Source organism: Ranitomeya variabilis, chromosome 1 (assembly GCF_051348905.1).
Source record: "Ranitomeya variabilis isolate aRanVar5 chromosome 1, aRanVar5.hap1, whole genome shotgun sequence".
Classification (NCBI taxonomy): Eukaryota; Metazoa; Chordata; class Amphibia; order Anura; family Dendrobatidae; genus Ranitomeya; species Ranitomeya variabilis.
In genome coordinates this window covers 1,071,687,280-1,071,706,550 of record NC_135232.1, presented here as the reverse complement: position 1 = coordinate 1,071,706,550, position 19,271 = coordinate 1,071,687,280, and positions in this window count along the sequence as shown.

The following is a 19,271-nucleotide window of genomic DNA, read 5'->3' as shown; positions in this document are numbered from 1 at the left end:
GTGGGCTGCCGGGGCTGTATGCGGCATGCCGGGGCTGTATGTGGGCTGCCTGGGCTCTGTGGTGTGGGGGTCTCTGTGAAGCGTGGGGGGGTCTCTGTGTGGCATGGGGGGGTCTCTGTGTGGCGTGGGGGGTCTCTGTGTGGCGTGGGGGGTCTCTGGGTGGTGGGTCGGGGCTCTGTGCGGCATGCTGGGGCTCTGTGCATGTGTGCAGGCATCGTCCGATGGGACTACAAGTCCAATTGGACAATGCCTGCTACACTGATAGTGATTGACACATTAGCCAATGATGGGACAGTAGTAGTCCTATCATCCAGCTAATGTGTTGAATGAAAAAAAATACTCCATACATACGTCATACATACTCCATACATGCTACATACATGCTACATACATGCTACATACATACTCCATACATGCTACATACATGATACATACATACTACATGCTACATACATACTACATGCTACATACATACTCCATACATGCTACATATATACTCCATACATACTCCATTCATACTCCATACATGCTCCATACATGCTCCATACATGCTCCATACATGCTCCATACATACTCCATACATGCTACATACATGCTACATACATGCTACATACATGCTACATACATACTACATACATACTCCATACATACTACATCCATACAACATCCATACATACTACATACATACTACATACATACATACTCCATACATACTCCATACATACTACATATATGCTCCATACATACTCCATACATACTCCATATATGCTCCATACATGCTCCATACATGCTCCATACATACTCCATACATGCTACATACATACTCCATACATACTCCATACATGCTACATACATGCTACATACATACTCCATACATACTCCATACATGCTACATACATGCTAAATACATGCTACATACATACTACATACATACTCCATACATACTACATCCATACAACATCCATATATACTACATACATACTACATACATACATACTCCATACATACTACATCCATACATACTACATACATACATACATACTCCATACAATACATTCATACATGACATACATACAGACATACAGTACATTAAACATAGATTACAGACTCAACATTACTTGTCATTTTGTTCCCAGAAGCCAGTGTCAACCTGTAAAAAATATGAAAAAAACAAACAACCAATATACTCCCTGTCCGCAGAAATCCACGAGTGTCCCACGACGATCTCCCGTGGAGAGCAGCAGCATCAGATAATGTGACCGCTCTCTAGGGGCCCCAGAATCACAATGATGGGAGGAAGGTATTCCTCCGCCACTGTAAAGAAAAAGTCCTAGTCTGACTTATGGCATTGCTGTATGACAAATTTTCCCAGGCAGCAATTGCCATAAAGTAAGACTCTGAACTCTAGTAACCTCTCAGTGATGCACTGCAGGAGCCATTGTCTCCTGTCAGTGTGTCACTGAGGGTCCTATAGAGCAGTGACATCACCCGATGTCACTGTTCTATAGGGGAGATCATCGTGGGACACTCGTTATTAATTGGACTATGGCGGACAGGTAGTATACGGTTTATTATTTTATGTTTTTTGCAGGCGCAGAAGTATGGTATGTATGGTGAAATGAAGAATATTAAAATACTTTTTCCTAATGTGTGCGTGTTTTATTAACCCCTTCTTACTATTGCATTAATAATTGATAGGTGTCTTATTGATGCCTCTCCGTTATTAACCCAGCTTAATGTCACCTTACAATAGCAAGGTGACATTAACCCCATATTACCCCTTATCCCACCGCTACACAGGGGTGGGAAGAGAGGGGCTAAGTGCCGGAATTGGCGCATCTTACAGATGTGCCATTTCTGAGGCGGCTGCGGACTGGTATTTGTAGCCGGGGTGGGCAATATCCATGGCCCCTCTGTAGGCTATGAATATCAGCCCACGGCTGTCTGCGTAGCCTTTCTGGCTATAAAATATAGGGGGACCCCACATCATTTTTTTTTGGGGGGTCTCCCTATTTTAATAGCCAGTAAAGGCTACGCAAACAGCTGCAGGCTGATATTCATAGCAGGCTACAAATATTGGCCCCCAGCCGTCGGCTTTCCCCCTCTGGCGCAGAAAATTGTGCTGGAGCCTGCGCCGTTTTTTCCATTTTTTTAAATTCAACGCTCATAAAGGCCTCTTTCGCACTTGCATCGGTACGGGTCCGTCGCTATGCGTCGAGCCGACGTACCAATGCACATTGTGAAATTTGTGCATGACGTGGGCAGCAGATGCAGTTTTTCAATGCATCCGCTGCCCACTCTGAAGTCCGGGGAGGAGGGGGCGGAGTTTCTGTCGTGCATGCGCGGTAGAAAATGGCGGACGCGACAGACAAAAAAATGTTCACTTGAACGTTTTTTCGTGCCGACGGTCCACCAAAACATGACGGATCCGTTGCACGACGGACGCGACGTGTGGCCATCCATCGCAATCCGTCGCTAATACAAGTCTATGGGAAAAAAAAACGCATCCTGCTAGCACATTTGCAGGATCCTTTTTTTCCCAAAACGACGGATTGCTATGGATCGCAAGTGTGAAAGTAGCCTTAGAAACATCAGCCTTTCTATTATATTTCTATGGATATATCTATCTATAGATATATTTATAGATAAATATATCTATAGATACATAGATGTATCTATCCATATATCTTGCTGCTTTCACACATCAGGGTTTTGCCGTCAGGCACAATCCGGTGAGTTTTGGAAAAAACGGATCCCTTTTTTTCACCGGATCCATTTTTTTCACCGGATCAGTTTTTTTCCACTGGATCCGTTTTTTTCCACCGGATCCGTTTTTTTTCCGCCAGATCCATTTTTATCCACCGGATCCGGTATTTTCTGCTAGATCCATTTTTTTTTCACCGGATCCTTTTTTTCCGCCGGATCCGTTTTTTTCCCACTGGATCCATTTTTTCCACCAGATCCGTTTTTTTCCGCCAGATCCGTTTTTCCACTGGATCCATTTTTCCGCTGGATCCGTTTTTTTTCCGCTGGATCAGTTTTTTCCGCCAGATCCGTTTTTTTCTCAAAGAGTTGTATTAGCACCGGATTGCGCCTGATGGCCACACATTTCATCCATTTTTTGCAGGATCCATCAAAAAAGCTGTTCCCGCACACATACAGAGGAACGTTTTTTCCGTCCGGCAAAAAAAAAGCACAGCGACGGATCCAGCAAAAAACGGATGAAACTGAGATGTGAAATGATGAATCCGGCCTCCAAATCCGTTTTTTCATGCATGTTTCCATTCAAATCATGCACATTTTCTGTTTATGTATTTATTTCCAAAAACTGCATCAAAACCGGTCAAAAAACGGAATGAAAACTGCATCAAAAACAGCATCAAAAACCGCATCTAACCCTGCACCAAAAACTGCACCCAAAACTACATGTCGTGTTTTGACAGACCGTCGGCACGAAAAAACGTTCAAGTGAACGTTTTTTGTCCGTCGCGTGCGCCATTTTCTAGCACGCATGCGCTGCAGAAACTCTGCCCCCTCCTCCCTGGACTTCAGAGTGGGTAGCGGATGCATTGAAAAACTGCATCCGCTGCCCACGTCGTGCACAAATTTCACAACGTGTGTCGGTACGTCGGACCGACGCATAGCGACGGATCCGTACCGGCGCAAGTGTGAAAGAGGCCTTTATGAGCGTTGAATTAAAAAAAAACAAAAAAAATGGAAAAAAACGGCGTGGGCTCCCGCACAATTATCTGCGCCAGAGGGGGAAAGCCGACAGCTGGGGGCAAATATTTGTAGCCTGCTATGAATATCAGCCCGCAGCTGTCTGCGTAGCCTTTACTGGCTATTAAAATACGGGGATTCCAAAAAAAAATGACATGGGGTCCCCCTATATTTTATAGCCAGAAAGCCTACGCAGACAGCTGCGGGCTGATATTCATAGCCTAGAGGCCGGCGTCACACTCAGCGTATGAAAATACAGTCCGTTTTTTACGGCCGTAATACGCAGAAATGTTCCCAAAATAGTGATCCGTATGTCATCCGTAGGCAGGGTGTGGCAGTGTATTTTGCGCATGGCATCCTCCGTATGTAATCCGTATGACATCCGTACTGCGATGCTTTCTCGCAGGCTTGCAAAACCAACATCTAATGGATTTATGTGCTCAAATGTTTGTTAAAACATATATACAGTATATGTATATATATATATATATATATATACTGTATTTATATTTAATTCAGCGCGAGATATGTGAAAAGCCGGAAATTCAATTGCCAGCATTTTCTTTCTTCTTCACAAACCCGACATGATATGAGACATGGTTTACATACAGTAAACCATCTCATATCCCTTTTTTTTTGCATATTCCACATTACTGTTAGTAGTGTGTATGTGCAAAATTTGGGCGCTGTAGCTTGCAAAATAAAGGGTTAAATCGCGGAAAAAATTGGCGTGGGCTCCCGCACAATTTTCTCCGCCAGAGTGGTAAAGCCAGTGACTGAGGGCAGATATTAATAGCCTAGAGAGGGACCATGGTTATTGGCCCCCCTGGCTAAAAACATCTGCCCCAGCCACCCCAGAAAAGGCAGATCTGGAAGATGCACCTATTCTGGCACTTGGCCTCTCTCTTTCCACTCCCATGTAGCGGTGGGATACCGGGTAATGAAGGGTTAATGTCACCTTGCTATTGTAAGGTGACATTAAGCCAGATTAATAATGGAGAGGCGTCAATTATGACACCTATCCATTATTAATCCAATAGTACGAAATGGTTAATAAAACACACACACATTATTGAAAAGTATTTTAATGAAATAAAGACACAGGGTGTTTTAATATCTATATATATAAGAGGCATCGTGATTACTCGCTAATCCCACCCCCTGCACAGTAGCTGTGCCCCCCCACATAACCACACACAATCCCGCCCCCCACCACATTACCACACATAATCCCGCCCCCCACCACATTAGCACACACAATCCTGCCCGCCCACCACATTACCACACATAATACCGCCCTCCACCACATTACCACACACAGTCCCGTCCCCCACCACATTACCACACACAATCCTGCCCCCTACCACATTACCACACACAATCCCACCCCCCCACCACATTACCAAACATAATACCGAACCCCACCACATTACCACACATAATACCACCCCCACACCACATTACCACACACAGTCCCGCCCCCCACCACAATACCACACACAATCCCGCCCCCCACCACATTACCAAACATAATACCGCCCCCCACCACATTACCACACACAATCCCACCCCCACCACATTACCACACACAATCCCGCCCCCCACCACATTACCACACACAATCCCGCCCCCCGCCACATCACCATACATAATCCCGCCACCCCACCACATTACCACACATAAACCCCCCCCACCACATTACCACACATAATCTTGCCCCCCACCACATTACCACACACAATCCAGCCCCCCACCACATTACCACACATAATCCCGCCCCCCACCACATTACCACACATAATCCCACCCCCCACCACATTACCACACACAATCCTGCCCCCCACCACATTACCACACATAATCTCGCCCCCCACCACATTACCACACACAATCCCACCCCACACAACATTACCACACACAATCCCGCCCCACCACCACATTACCACACATAATCCCACCCCCCACCACATTACCACACATATACCCGCCCCCCACCACATTACCACACATAATCCTGCCCCCCCACCACATCACCACACACAATCCCGCCCCCCACCACATTACCAAACATAATACCGCCCCCCACCACATTACCACACACAATCCCACCCCCACCACATTACCACACACAATCCCGCCCCCCACCACATTACCACACACAATCCCGCCCCCCGCCACATCACCATACATAATCCCGCCACCCCACCACATTACCACACATAAACCCCCCCACCACATTACCACACATAATCTTGCCCCCCACCACATTACCACACACAATCCAGCCCCCCACCACATTACCACACATAATCCCGCCCCCCACCACATTACCACACATAATCCCACCCCCCACCACATTACCACACACAATCCTGCCCCCCACCACATTACCACACATAATCTCGCCCCCCACCACATTACCACACACAATCCCACCCCACACCACATTACCACACACAATCCCGCCCCACCACCACATTACCACCCATAATCCCACCCTTCACCACATTACCACACATAATCCCGCCCCCCACCACATTACCACACATAATCCCGCCCCCCACCATATTACCACACATAATACTGCCCCCCCACCATGTTACCACACATATTTCCGCCCCCCCACCACATTACCACACATAATCCTGCCCCCCACCACATTACCACACATAATCCCGCCCCCCCACCACATTACCACACATAATCCCACCCCTCACCACATTACCACACATAATCCCGCCCCCCACCACATTACCACACATAATCCCGCCCCCCACCATATTACCACACATAATACTGCCCCCCCACCATGTTACCACACATATTTCCGCCCCCCCACCACATTACCACACATAATCCCCACATTACCACACATAATACTTTCCCCCCACCACATTATCACACATAATCCCGCCCCCCACCACATTACCACACATAATCCTGCCCCCCACCACATTACCACATATAATGCCGCCCCCCACCACATTACCACACATAATCCCGCCCCCACCACATTACCACACATAACACCGCCCCCCACCACATTATCACACATAACCCCGCCCCCCCCACCACATTACCACCCACAATCCCGCCCCCCACCACATTACCACACATAATCCCGCCCCCACCATATTACCATACATAATCCCACCCCCACACCATATTACCACACATAATCCCACTCCCCACATTACTACACGAGGCTCTGTCCCTACACATTACCACACGAGGCTCTGTCCCCACCCGTTACCACACGAGGCTCTGTCCTCACACAATACCACACGAGGCTCCGTCCCCACACATTACCATATGAGGCTCCGTCCTCACACATTACCACACGAGGCTCTGTCCTCACACAGTACCACACGAGGCTCCGTCCCCACACACTACCATATGAGGCCCCGTCCTCACACATTACCACAAGAGGCTCCATCCCCACACATTACCACACAAGGCTCCATCCTCACACATTACCACATGAGGCTGCGTCCCCACACATTACCACACGAGGCTCTGTCCCCACACATTACTACACGAGGCTCTGTCCCCACACAATACCACATGAATCCAGTTTGCTTTTGATTTTACACTGTGAATAAAATGTATTAGTATACTATATGATATTAAATTATTATTATTGTTATTAACTTCATTTTAAGTTGATTTACCACCTGCGTAAGTGCTATTGATTGTTGTAATTATTTACTTTAGTTTAATCACTAGCAGCGTTAATTAGATAGCAATGAGCATGCCGAGCATTAACTGGCTGGAAACAGCTAGTTTTATTATACTGATAATCCACCTGAAGACCCTCATTCTGTAGAAAAGGAAAAATAAAAAATCAACAATATCCCATAACTTCCGTCGTTCTGTCAGTCCCATTAGCACAGCTCCTGGCTGTAAAATAATTTAACTCCTTCAGATGGATTTACAGAGTGAGACTGACAGAACGACGGAAGGTATGGGATATTGTTGATTTTTTTTTTCCTTTTTTACGGAACAAGGGTCTTCAGGTGGATTACCAGTATAATAAAATATTAAAACACCCTGTGTCTTTATTTCATTAAAATACTTTTTGTGTGTGTTTTATTAACCATTTCGTACTATTGGGTTAATAATGGATAGGTGTCATAATTGATGCCTCTCCATTATTAATCTGGCTTAATGTCACCTTACAATAGCAAGGTGACATTAACCCTTCATTACCCCATATCCCACCTCTACACGGGAGTGGGAAGAGAGAGGCCAAGTGCCAGAATAGGCGCATCTTTCAGATGTGCCTTTTCTGGGGTGGCTGGGGGCAGATGTTTTTAGCCAGGGGGGGCCAGTAACCATGGTCCCTCTCTAGGCTATTAATATCTGCCCTCAGTCACTGGCTTTACCACTCTGGTGGAAAAAATTGCGCGGGAGCCCACGCCAATTTTTTCCGTGATTGAACCCTTTATTTTACAAGCTACAGCATCCAAATTTTGCACATACACACTACTAACATTCGTAGTGTGGAATATGCCAAAAAAAGGGATATGAGATGGTTTACTGTATCTAAACCATGTCTCATATCATTTCGGTTTTTGAAGGAGAAAGAAAAAGCCGGCAATTGAATTACCAGCTTTTCTATAGAACACCGCTGAGTATTTCTCGCAAGTCACACTGCTGGTCCATGTGTAATCCGTATTTTTCTCGCCCCCATAGACTTTCATTGGCAATTTTTTTGCGCAATACGGTGACAAACGCAGAATGCTGCGATTTTCTACGGCCGTACAAGACCGTATAATACGGATCAGTAAAATACGGCAGATAGGAGCTGGGACATAGAGAATCATTGTACTGTATGCAATCCGTAATTTCTGCACCTCTCATACGTCCGTAAAGCTCGCTAGTGTGACGCCGGCCAGAGAGGGGCCATGGATATTGGCCCCCCTGGCTACAAATACCAGTCCGCAGCCGCCCTGGAAATGGCGCATCTGTAAGATGCGCCCATTCCGGCACAGCCCCTCTCTTCCTACTCCCGTGTAGCGGTGGGATATGGGGTAATAAGGGGTTAACGTCACCTTGCTATTGTAAGGTGACATTAAGCCGGGTTAATAACGGAGAGGCGTCAATAAGACGCCTATCCATTATTAATCCAATAGTAAGAAAGGGTTAATAAAACACGCACACATTAGGAAAAAGTATTTTAATATTCTTCATTTCACTATACTTACCATACTTCAGCACCTGCAAAAAACGTAAAATAATAACCGTATACTACCTGTCCGCTGTAGTCCAATTAATAACGAGTGTCCCATGACGATCTCCCCTATAGAACAGTGACATCGGGTGATAGACTCTACATGCCTGGCTCCCACCGTGAAGCATGGAGGAGGAGGTGTGAGGGTGTTGGGGTGCTTTGCTGGTGACACTGTTGGGAATTTATTCAAAATTGAAGGCATACTGAACCAGCATGGCTACCACAGCATCTTGCAGCAGCATGCTATTCCATCCGGTTTGCGTTTAGTTGGACCATAATTTATTTTTCAACAGGACAATGACCCCAAACACACCTCCAGGCTGTGTAAGGGCTTTTTGACCAAGAAGGAGAGTGATGGGATGCTACGCCAGATGACATGACCTCCACAGTCACCAGACCTGAACCCAATCGAGATGATTTGGGGTGAGCTGGACCGCAGAGTGAAGGCAAAAGGGCCAACAAGTGCTAAGCATCTCTGAGAACTCCTTCAAGATTGTTGGAAGACCATTCCCGGTGAATACCTCTTGCAGCTCATCAAGAGAATGCCAAGAGTGTACAAGTCCCCTCTATAATTTGTAAAGCGCTGCGTAATATGTTGGCGCTATATAAATAAAATTATTATTATTATTATTATTATTATTATTATTATTAAAGCAGTCATCAAAGCAAAAGGTGGCTACTTTGAAGAACCTAGAATATAAGGCATAATTTCAGTTGTTTCACACTTTTTTGTTAAGTATATAATTCCACATGTTTTAATTCATAGTTTTGATGCCTTCAGTGTGAATGTACAATTTTCCTAGTCATGAAAATACAGAAAAATCTTTAAATGAGAAGGTGTGTCCAAACTTTTGGTCTGTACTGTATGTAGCATGTATGTAGCATGTATTTAGCATGTATGTAGCATGTATGGGCCATGTATGTAGCATGTATGTAGCATGTATGTAGTATGTATTTAGCATGTATGTAGCATGTATGTAGAATGTATGTAGTATGTATGCATGCAGCATGTATGTAGCATGTTTGTAGCATGTATGTAGCATGTATGCAGCATGTATGTAGCATGTATGTATCATGCATGTAGCATGTATGTAGCATGTATGGAGTATTTTTTATTTCTTACAATCAACACATTAGCCGGATGATGGGACTACTACTGTCCCATCATTGGCTAATGTGTCAATCACTGTCATTGTAGCAGGCATAGCCCGATGGGACTTGTAGTCCCATTAAACGATGCATGCACAGACACAAAGACCCCGGCAGGCTGTACAGAACCCCCGGCAAGCTGCACAGACCCCGGAGAGGACGCACAGACCCCCCCGGCAGGCTGTACAGACCCCCCGGCAAGCCGCACAGACCCCCTGGCAGGCCACACAGACCCCCCGGCTGGCCGTGCAGACCCCGTAGAGGTCACACAGACCCCCTGGCAAGCCGTACAGACCCCGTAGAGGCTGCACAGACCCCCGGCAGGCACGCACAGTCACCGGAGAGGCCATACAGACCCCGGAGAGGCCGCACAGACCCCCTGGCAGGCATGCACAGACCCCGGAAAGGCCATACAGACCCCGGAGAGGCCGCACAGACCTCCCGGCAGGCACGCACAGACCAACCACGGTCCCACACAGACCCCGCCCACACAGAGACACGCAGTCTCCGCCCACGCACCACCCACACTCAATTATATTGCATTTTTGCACTGTGGGAACTTCCGATTCCGGTATCCGATATCGCAGAAATATCAGAACTCGGTATTGGAATTCCGATACAGCGAATATCGGCCGATACCCGATATTTGCAGTATCGGAATGCTCAACACTAGTGATGACACAGCAGACGGAGACAGCAGTACCATGTAATTCTATATTTGGACTATGCAGCAAGAAACACTCAATTCATAAAGTACACAAAATAGAATCTATACTGTATGCCTGTATAGCATATTGTATCAATTTGTCTCTTGAGCCACATAGCCACATGGTGTAGCTACATAACCAGATCACTTTATATTAAGGCTATGTGCACACGTTCAGGTTTCCTTGCAGAAAATTCCTGAAAAAAACCTGAAATTTTCTACAAGAAATCTGCATGCGTTTTTGCGCATTTTTACCGCGGTTTGGTGCGTTTTTGGTGTGTTTTTTTCCGGACATTTCCCAATGCATTTTATAGTGGGAAATCCGCAAAAAAACCGCAAAATTAATGAACATGCTGCGTTTTTTACCGCAATGCGTTTTTTTCGTGGAAATAACGCATTATGTGCACAAAAATTGCGGAATGATGGGATGCATATTGTATGCTTTTTTTGCAGTTTAATAGCATTTTTATCGTGAAAAAAACGCGAAAAATCAGCAACGTGTGCACACAGCCTAAGTGTACAACCAGTCTCGCAGTGAGTCTTAACCGTAGCGTTTCCCAGATAAAGGCAAAATCTCTGTTTAATTAGCAAAAAATGTTAGCACTATAGTAAAGTGTAGAGTGCTTGTAAAGGTGCTACATATAGTGCTTACCCATATGGGATGTGAATATGGTACCCGCCGAGTCCGTGGCCCGATGCACGTTTCACAGTATTTGCTTCTTTGGGAGGCTTGTGTGTCATTGTAGGTGGCATTATTTTATGTGGTGGTAATATGTGGTCTGGTCATGGTGCGGTAGTATTTGTTCCTTGTATGTGTTACTATTCGGTCACTATGTGGTGGTAATATGTGGCCTGGCTAGGGTGTAACGGTATTTGTTTCTTGTATGTAGTATTACTATTCATTTTTTAAAAAACATACAGTGGGGAAAATAAGTATTTGATCCCTTGCTGATTTGGCAAGTTTGTCCACTGACAAAGACATGAATAGTCTGTCATTTTTAGGGTAGGTTAATTTTAACATTGTGAGATAGAATATTAAAAATAAATCCAGAAAATCACATTGTACAAATTATATACATTTATTTGGATTATGCAGTGAGAAATAAAAATTTGACCCCTTACCAATCATTAAGAATCCTGGCTCCTACAGACGAGTTAGACGCTCCTAATCAACTTGTTACCTGCATTAACGATAGCCGTCTGCTTTCCCTCTGCTAGTTTCAAAAATTAAGCGAGAGCCCACTCCATTATTTTCAGAAAAATTATCTTTTATTAATTAAATACATGTACAGTAAGCTGCACACACACTGTACTAATTGTATTTGTCAGTGACAAATATATATCTGCATATTATATATATATATATATATATATATATATATATATATATATATACTAGATTGTGGCCCGATTCAAACGCATCGGGTATTCTAGAATATGCATGTCCCCGATATGGACAATGATGATTCCAGCATTCGCGGCAGACTGTGCCCGTCGCTGATTGGTCGAGGCAACCTTTTTGACATCATCGTCGCCATGGCAACTATTATGACATCTACGTCGATACTGTGCCCGTCGCTGATTGGTCGAGGCCTGGCGGCTTCGACCAATCAGAGACGCGGGTTTTCCATTATGACATCATCGTCGCCATGCTGTGCCCATCGCTGATTGGTCGAGGCCTGACGGCCTCGACCAATCAGAGACGCGGAATTTTCAGGACAGACAGACAGACAGAAAGACAGACAGACAGACGGCAAAACCCTTAGACAATTATATATATAGATATATATATTTACTGTATGTAATCCATCTCTTCTATCCTGTCAGCTCCTGGTGTGATTTTACAGTAACATAGCTGCTGAAATGCTGGCTTTTCTTCTATCAATCTATGTAATATATATGACACAATATATACAGTATATATATATATATATATATATATATATATATATATATATATATATACATATATATATATATATATATATATATATATGTATATATCTATCACTGATGTCTATATACAATATATATATATATATATATATATATATATATATATATATATATATATATATAGATAGATATATATTCTAAGGGTGTATATCTTTTCTATCTATTCTAACCTGCCACGCTATGATTTTAGTGACTGTGTCACATGAATTGTCGGCTTTTATTCTGTCTTTTACCGAATGTTACTGACTTTTTCCGATTTTAAGAAAAATGCTTGTGTTACCAATCACAAATCCGAATGTAAAGTATTCGTGCCAAACTTATGTTTGTCGATCTTTTTCTGTACATATTCGCTCATCACTAGTGAAGACGGTGCAGAAGTATAGTTTTTCTAAGAGTGGGCTGTAGGACTGTGGAAGGTTAGGGGGGTTGAGGCAGAGCTGGATTGGAGCCCGGGAGGAGGCTCAAGTGGCCACGAAAATTTTGCCAGCATGGGGCCTTGATGAAATAAATACCATTTAGTATAAGAATCTTTTAACTGCTGCCATGGTAACATAGGTGATTACCATGCTATCTGCACCAAGGAGAAAAGGCCTCAACACAAAACTCACTGTATACACAGTTTTGTCCTTTATATCAGTATTTGCTGTTTTGCTCTTACAAATTATGTTGTGTCAGAACCTTCAATTTAAATGTGATAATAGCATTAGTTTTTCCATGTTTCTACATTTTTGTATGTTAGATGTAAAAAAAAGTTTTTGTGAAAAGTGCTATCTAAACTTGCAAACATTCATATGTAAGAAACCTTTGCACTCTTATTATAACACCAACAACTCCAAGAATTGAATTACCAGCATGATTGGCAGATAATATTGCTCTGTCGCAGCATGCTATGCATATTTAGGTCTACATACTGCAGCCCACAAAAAAAAAGTGCACAGATCTTTGCTACACCTTTATATCAGCTAGTTATTATAAAAATACAGAGACACTTTTCTTTCCAGTTGTTGACAACTTCATACTGAAAGGCATATGTATCTATAAAAATGAAATACCATTTGTTTCAGCGAGCATGGAACAATATGTATTTTCATCAATTTTACCATCTTTGAAGTGGCAAGAACAGAAAGGAGATGTATAGTGGAAACATATTTTTGGGAAATACTGAATTTCATGAGCATGACAATTTACAGTGCCAAAGCCCTAACAAACATCTAACACTTCTATGCAAGGCAATGCTGCCAAACTATTTTTTTTTGCTTTTTCTTCTGGACAATTTATCAAGTAATCATAGAAAGCATATATTTACCCTTCTCCCATGACAGCCCCACCTGATAGAGGGTGTCCACCCATCAATGACAGGAAGTCTACTGAACAAAAGGGCAGTACCTATCCTCCGCATCAGTTGATTTCTGGTCCTTGAGGGAACTGAATGAAAGAACGGCTGAATCCTGGACTATTCCAGAAAATTGTGCATCACTGGAGACAGCCAGAGATAGAGCGAAACAAAAAGATGGTAAAATTCTGCTCTCTAGATCTGAGAGAAACTCCTTATGCAATAAACTCACTACACATTCCCTAGTCTATGCCACCCCCCACCCTCTGTTTAGTATTAAATCCCGTGGTAGTGAAGAAAATTTGGGAAAAGCGAGCAAAGGTTATTTTAATTGCTCCTTTTTGGCCCAATAGGCCATGGTTCACATGGATGAGAATGATGTCTGTGTTAAATACCTGGATCCTTCCAGATATTCCGGATCTCCTCAGGCAGAGCCCAGTTTGTCATCCTCAGCTGTCAGGCCTGCATTTACCTACCAGGATTTTGAGAGGTCGTTATTAATCCAAAAATGATTCTCCCAGGCCTTAGTCTACTTTGTTTCAGAACAGGAAGCCAGTAAATACTAAAATATATGGTAGGACTTGGGCAAAATGTTTGTCTAGTTTGTGACCATCCCTGGAAGGGGAAGTTCTGATTAAAGCAATATTAGAGTTCCTTCAGAAGGGAATAGAAATGGGCCTAGCCACTAGCACTCTTAAAGTGCAAGTGTCGGCTCTAGGAGCCTTATATAAATATAATCTAGCTTCAGATGGTGAATAATTAGGTTTATTAAGGCATGTGATAGATCTAGATTCATACTGGCCTCAAGAATACCCCCCCCCAAGAATCTAAACCTAGTCCTGAAGGTGTTAACAAGATCTCTCTTTGAGCCTCTAAGACAAACAACATTTAAGATACTCACTCTAAAGACAACAATATTAGAGACAATAACATTGCCCCGTAGAGTTAGTGATTTGATAGGCTCTATCAATAAACCACCCATTTACCCAGTTCTTGGAAGATAGAGTTATAATTAGAGATCATTGAATATGTTCGAAAAACAATCGCCACATATAAATTTGGCATGAAAATGGTATATTTGGAATCGTCATCGGTAACACAAGCATTTTTCTTAAAATTGGAAAAAGTCGGTAACATTCGGTAAAAGATGTAATAACAGTAGGCAATTCATGTGCCACGTACAGTAAAATCACAATGTGACAGGTTAGAATAGAATAGGTAGAATAAATATATACACATAGAATACATAGATACAGTATATAGATATTAGTGACACACATATATATAGGTATATGTATTACATCGATAGATAGAAAACAAGCTGGCAATTCAGCAGCCGCATAATGTAAAATCACAGCAGGATCTGACAGGATAGAAGAGATGGATTACATACAGTAAATACAAAGAGAATAGATAGTTACACAGATGTCTGTGTCAAATACAATTAGTACAGTGTGTGTACAGCTTACTGTACATGTATTTAATTCATAAAAGATTATTTTTCTGAAAAAATGGCGTGGGCTACCGCATAATTTTTGTAATCAGCAGAGGGAAAACCAATGGCTGGGGCCGATGTTTAAAGCCTGGGAAAATACCATGGAGCTTCCCAAGCTATTAATATCAGCTCACAATTGTATACTTAGCCTTTACTGGCTATTAAAATGGAGGACCCTAAAAAAATGATGTGCAGTCCACCTATAATTAGTAACCAGCAAAGGCTATGCAGACAGCTGCGGGCTGATATTAATAGTTATAGAAACTTGATTCCAGCTCACCCAGTTGCTCTATGCTCATCCACCTGGGGCCCAGACACCAACCTCGCCCTGGCTTCACATCAAGGAAAGTAGAAAAAATTGTAGTCCGGCTCAACAGGACTGGATTTTCCTTTTCTATTTATTTATCAAAAGACAATATGTTGCATACAAAAAAAATGACATGGTCAACATGACCCAGTCTACACGTTTTGACTGCACTAGGGTGTCTTACTCATGAACATGTCAGCGTCGACTGGGTCATGTCGTCTATCTAAATTTTTCTTTTGTATGCACCATATTTTCTTTTGAAAAATAAAAAGAAAAGGAAAATCCAGTCCTTTTGAGCCAGACTCCAATTTTTTCTATTTTCCTATATTAATAGCCTAGGAAGGGGCCATGGATACTGCCCCCAGGCTAAAAATATCAGCTTTCAGCCACCCCAGAAAAGGCACATCTTTTCTTCCCACTTTCTCTGTAGCGTTGGCAAGTGCGGTGATATTTGGAGAGTTTAATGTCACCTTTGTATTGTCAGGTGCCATCAAGCCCTAAGGTAAGTAATGGAGGGGCGTCAATAAGATGCCACCATTACTAACCCCATAGTCACATTGCATGAAAACACAGACACCCAGAATAAAGTCCTTTTAGTTGAAGAATGACACAGACTTTCTTTAGTAAATCTTAATTAAACCATGCTTACGACCTCGCCCATTCCACCGACGTCCTTGTGACCTGCAAAAAAGTTAAAAATGAAAAAACAACAATATTCCTCACCTTTACACAGAGATGGTGCTAATCCATTTGTCCCATGACTAGCTCTGCTACATCTAGATGGCAGGCTGCATGGTTGCATACAGCCTGTCATCCAGCAGAGACACTGAGCAGCATCTGCTACTGCTGCCAAGATTCTCGTGGTGATCCCAGTAGGACCTGTCTGCCATCACCACGAGTATGAGAAAACTCTCATGTCATGCTCCCGGTGCCATCAGAAAGGTCCTGGGAATTCACAGCCCATTAACTCACTTAACCTACCTTCCATTAGCGCGAGAGCTAATCGTCAAAATGGTACCTGAGATGTCATTGTCCATGTGTGTAATACATATGGCACAAGTGTGGCAACTGTGTGCTGCATTAGTACCACACAGCAGTCACCAAGGAAGAAGCGGTACAGTAAGTGCCATTCCCCAAAGCCAAGTGCCTCAGTTACCGTAGGTAACTTTGATGATGTCAGCACTTGCCACTGACATGCTCATTCATCAGTGGTTATCAGCTTGGACGGTCGCATCTTAGCAAAGTCCAGGTTGAAAACTATTAATCCCCAGACATGGATAATGGCATGGGACAGAACGATGGAGAGGTGAGGGATATTGTTGTTTTTTATTTTTGCTTTATTACAGAAGGCAAGTTATTCAGTGGAATTACGCGTTAGGTGAGTATAACATTTCTAGGCAGCTGCAGGCTGCTATATTTAGGCTGGGGGGCAAAAATCCATGGCGTCTTAACAGCCTGAGAATACCAGCCTCCTGCTGTCAGGTTTAGCAAGGCAGTTTGTAAGCAATGGGGGGACCCATCCCATTTAGTTAATTATTTATTTAGATAATTAAAAAGAGAGCATGGAGACCCCTCTATTCTTGATATCCAGCCTTGCTGAAGCTGACTGCTTAAGACTGCAGTCCCCAGCTGTTTTGCCTGGCTGGTTATCAAAATTACACGGGAACCCAAGACGGATTTTTCATGTATTTATTTATTAACAGCACAGGCGGCGAATACCTCCATCAGCCACTCCTGCTGTCACTGTTATTAGCGGCAGCAGGCATAGGCTGATGGGAGTAATAGCCCCATCAGCCAACGCCTGCTGTCATTGTGATCACCTGAATACAACTCTCATTATTCTATACTGTTCGTGCTGATCACTGGCATAGCAGGGGAGAATGATGAGAGCCATCTTCAGCTACGGGGAACAGCAATCACTGTAGTGCTGTAACTCAGGTTCCTGTATGCGTCACACATCCATGTGTGTTCTCCATGAGCACAAGTGAGGGACATTTGGTGGCCTGAGATGATGAGAAAAAACAGACATGTCAGTGAGCTTTTCCCATGGACACATGGTCCGTGGAAACACACTGACATGTGCACAAACCCATTCAAGTGAATGGGTCTATGTGTGTCATTGAATGTTAGTGTTGGAATGGACCACCGGGGTCATCGTGTCCAACCCCCAGTTCAATGCAGGATTTACTACATCATCTCATATGTCTGTCCAGTCTCTGTTTGAAGACTTCCATTGAATTAGAACTCACCACCTCTCATGGCAGCCTGTTCTACTTATTGATCACCCTCACTGTTGTGCCACATTTTGCTGCGATTACAGCTGCAAGTCACTTGGGGTATGTAGATACAAGCAGGGTGTGACTATAACTAAAATATAACTTTTAATAAATAGGTTTAAAAATGGTATAAAATACCCATATAAACACACAAAGACGGACTCACAAGAAGATCACATTCATTAGAATGTAAAACTACAATAATCCCCGAGATATTACACCTCTATTTCACTTTGTCAATCTCATAGGGGAAAAAAGGTTCTCATAATATGAGAATCACCATACAAGAACCATCAACCATCGCATGTCTCATATTCCCAATACCTTTATGTGGGATGGAAACACAGTAGTGGTGATAAATGAATGCAAATGGAACGATCTCACCTCAAAGTTCTCTTTCTTTGATAAAGGAAAGAACCGCTCACTATTGGCGCTGCATCCGGGAGGGGGGGCACATTCCGGCCACACAATCATCCACCCACGCTGCCAAAAGGATTTTTGCTTAGCCCCAGAATAAAGAAACCATTTCCCTACGCGTTTCGTTATCCAAACTCATCAGGGGAAATTTACAAGGTGTCCCTACAAAAACGTGGTGGACACTCAAAACGGGGGTATGAGTGTCATGATTCTCAATGGCGAGAGAACATAGCCCAGTATATATGAGAACTAGCTCTTGGAAGATGGAAACTATACTGACCATGAACTAAACCTGCCGCACAACTAGAAGTGGCCGGGTAGCATGCCTACGTTTTTTTATCCCTAGATGCCCAGCGCCAGCCGGAGAACTACCTAATCCTAGCAGAGGAAAAGACAGTCCTGGCTCACCTCTAGAGAAATTTTCCCAAAAGGCAGACAGAGGCCCCCACATATATTGGCGGTGATTTTAGATGAAATGACAAACGTAGTATGAAAATAGGTTTAGCAAAATCGAGGTCCGCTTACTAGATAGCATGAAGACAGAAAGGGCACTTTCATGGTCAGCAGAAAACCCTATCAAAACACCATCCAGAAATTACTTTAAGACTCTAGCATTAACTCATAACACCAGAGTGGCAATTTCCGCTCACAAGAGCTTTCCAGACACAGTAACGAAACA